Raw genomic sequence first — 4,077 nt, 5'->3', positions numbered from 1 at the left:
TCAGGCATATCTCAGCAATACAGATAATTTGTTTTCTTTTATTTATTTATTTTTGTGAAAACATAATTTTTGTTTATTGTATTTCCATGCTTTTCATTTTGTTTTGTATGTTTGATATGTCTGAAATAAATTGAATCGAATCGAATCGAATGGGATACAATGAGGAGTTAGGGGATTTCATATTGCCTGCTGGCTGCTGTATTAGCATGTATTTGGTTTACACACAATATTTTACTTTCAAATAATGAACGAAACATTAAGTTTTTATATAAGTTGCTTCAATACAGTGAATTTAAAAACGTAGAAGTCTGAACTTGTGTTAAAGGCCAACGCAACAGAAGTGAAGTTTAAGGCCTTTATTAAATGATCATTTTATATACTAAATGATTACAATAAGGTATAAAGGCCTTAGCGGTTTTTCGTGCAATTAATTTTCCCTTAATAATAATGATCAAACGTATATCGGCTAGAGTCAATGTCTTGTGTACCCCTTAAGCTGGTTGCCATGCCAACAGTACCCCCAGACACATGTGGGATGTTTCTCCTAAATTTGTACTTACAGTTCGTTTATATTAAACCATTTGTAATTGTATCTAATAATCCAACTGCTCATTAATGTAAATCATTTGCACAACTCTCCCTTAATATAACGTCATTTACACTTGACAATGACAAAATGAGTCTTAGGCCTATACTAAATGAATGGAATACGTTTCATATTGCCTGCTGGCTGCTGTATTAGCATATATTTGGTTTAGACACAATATTTTACTTTCAAATAATGAACGAAACATTACGGTTTTATATTTGATATAAATACAGATAATTTGTTTTCTTTTCTTTTTTCTTTTTTTGTTGAAAACATAATTTTTGTTTATTGTATTTCCATGCTTTTCATTTTGTTTTGTATGTTTGATATGTCTGAAATAAATTGAATCAAATCAAATCAAATCAAATCAAATATGTTTTTATATAAGTTGCTTCAATACAGTGAATTTAAAAACGTAGAAGTCTCAACTTGTGTTAAAGGCAGAAGAAGTGAAGTTTAAGGCCTAAATGATAGTATTTTTATTTTTTATTTATTTTTTTATTCTTTATCATAAAGAAAAACATTTACACAATTCAAAAAGGCGAATCACATTCGTATTCATACACAAACAAACCGAGCGAGATCAACACACTTTACATAAAAGAAAATAGCTAAACTAAACTAAACATCAACACAAGTGATCAATCAGGAATCAGGGCACACAAATATTCACTAAAAAGTTGGGCTCCTTTCATTTTACACAGTTTAATAGTTTTTTCCTAAACGATAGTATTAATGTAGCCTATACTCACGTTGCAGCAGTAGATGGTGAGCCAGTTAGTAATGCATCTTGTTCAGCACTTTGGTCAACTGGTGTTGTTCACTGCATTTTAACCTGCAATTTTCATTTTATTTGCTTCTTTTATTGGCTTTTAAATGTTTTTAAATCGAGTTTTCATTTTTTGTTATTTGCTTCTTTTATTCGCTTTTAAATGTTTTATAATGTGTTTTATGTATTCTAATCTTGCCCCTGTAAAGCACTTTGAGTGGCCTTGTGTCTGAACTGTGCTATAGGAATAAACTTGCCTTGCCTTGCCTTTAAATGTGCTATAGAATACATTTGACTTTCACTTTGACTGGTGTATTTCACATTCACAATTACATTATATATATATATATATATAAATAGATATATTTACTCACGTAGTAGTTAGTGGGTATAGGCCTTAATCCGTCTGGAACCTGTGAATAACCGGGAGTGAATCCAATAGTTATTTTTCAGCTCAGAAACCAAAACTATTCAAAACTTCCTTAGAGAGATTAAGATAACCCTTCTTTCTTTTCCTCTTCATGTTGTTATTAAATGTCCCGTTCGCCCTCGCGCTGCCGTGAGAGCCCGTGACGTCACAGAGCTCGTGCGCTATCAGCACAGAGCAGACGGTAAGCCCCCGCCCCCCTCACACCCCAGATAGCAGGGCGACATTGATTCAATGTTGAAATTCCATCTGTTTCATCAGAATGGTCAGGGTTGAAATGTCAATGATAAAAGAGACATGAATTCAATGTTGAATTACCACCAGAGCCAGATCATTGTTATGATTGAAGTCTCAATGTTAAATCGATCATACTACTACAAAAACCAGATCAAAGGAACATTCCATTATATAGCATTCTATGTCCTCTGATGATCATAGTACAATCATTTTTCAATATTGATCATCATCTGAAATACCCGTCTAAAATTCAAAAAATGCCCCCTCGAAAACCTGACCAATCAGAAGAGATAATTATTTTTCAAGCGTTCTGCTGAATTAAAGACAAAGGCCATTTCTAACTGATACTGACCATGGACACTGACGGATACTGAAAACTCAACAGCAAGTAAGTCTATTATGTGTATTTCATTTTTAAAGGTGCAGTGTGTAATATGACATCATCAAGAAAGTTCTACAAAGTTCTAGAATGCAACACTCCCTGGGTAACCCCAACCCTTTAGAATAATAACAGAAGCTACAGTGGCCTTCAAGGACAAGAACAATTCTAAATTTTAAACAATGCACCTGATGACATTCCAGCTATGACACTTTCAAGATGGCGGCACTAGGCCTTGGTCCAAAATATGCAGAAATATGGACATATATGAGACCCTTTCTAAGGGAAAAAATAATAATTCAAAAAAAGATTTTCAGCTATTATGCACTAAATTAAACGTACTTATGGATATTATAATTACTTTCCACAAAATCTGCTAGGAAATAAAACCCAAAATTCTACACACTGCAGGTTTAAAGTAGACTCTTATTTGCCTTACTGTCTAACAGGTCTGTGTTGTTTCTTCTTCTCGTAAATATAAAAATGTCCCCCGTGTACTCTGAAGCCCTTAGTAGGCCTACTGTGAATAGCTAGCCTACCATGCACAACACTAAAAGTAACATTATTTACAAGCTTATCTTGGAACACGGGGTCTTAGACATTATTTAAAAATATATATTTTTTATTTTTTTGTGTGCGGTTTGCAATGAATCGTGCTTAGAGTTTCGAGTTTTGGAGGATCCGTAATGGCCGGGTTGGATCACATCATCACAATAGTTGCTGCGCTTTGCACTTTCAACTGCCAGAGAGTTCCATCAAGAGCAGCTGGTGCTTTTCTGAAAGCTCTGTGACTTCAATAAAAGGTAGGACTAAACAAATAAAGTGTGTTGTTTTTTGGGGGGAAGATGAGACATTATAGTCTGTGTTTTTATTCAAATAAACCTACATTTTTGTTTCAACAACAGAAGGTCCTGAGCAGTGATGAGCTGGATAATCTGGACTATACTCTACTACTCCATGAATGAGACCTGGGCTGACCAGTGTGAGTCTCTAGTGTTATCAGCATCTACAAGCCTCTGCTATGCCTGTACGTGTATTAACAAAGGTTCTATCCTTGTCCACAGCCTGTGTTGGACTGCACTTTAGGGGTTTCATTTTGCTGTTGCTGCTGAACGTGGAGAGGAACTTTGGCATGCCACTAAATACGCCCTACTCCGTCCCAGTGCCTGTGGACATCCCAGTGTTCACAGGGATATGACCTGCTTAAAGTGGTGAGATATAGGCCTATTACATTACATTATCTGAAATTACCATTATTCCTTACAAAAAATACCTATGATTCTATATCTATTATAGTGGATATAGTGATGTGAAGACATGGCGTTGTATGGTAGGTTGTTACAATAAAGTTGCAGTTCAGAAATCCTACTTGTTACTTGCCAACAATTTAAGCTCTACCCGGAGCTAATTTTTTTATTTTTATTTATTTATTTATTTATTTTATTAACCTTTATTTTTCCAGGAATATACTCATTGAGATTCAAAATCTCTTTTTCAAGAGAGTCCTGGCCAAGAAGGAGAAGCATAAAAACATAAAAGATTCACATTAAAAAACAAAATTTCACACTTAAAACAAGACACAAAACACAATAAAAAGTAAATAAAAATAAAATAAAAAGTCACAAAGCATCAATCTCATTGGCAGTAAGTCAGTGTTCAGTAACCGGGCATGTACA

This window comes from Ammodytes marinus, assembly GCF_949987685.1.
Source record: "Ammodytes marinus genome assembly, chromosome: 16".
Lineage (NCBI taxonomy): Eukaryota > Metazoa > Chordata > Actinopteri > Uranoscopiformes > Ammodytidae > Ammodytes > Ammodytes marinus.
This window is presented reverse-complemented; position numbering follows the sequence as displayed.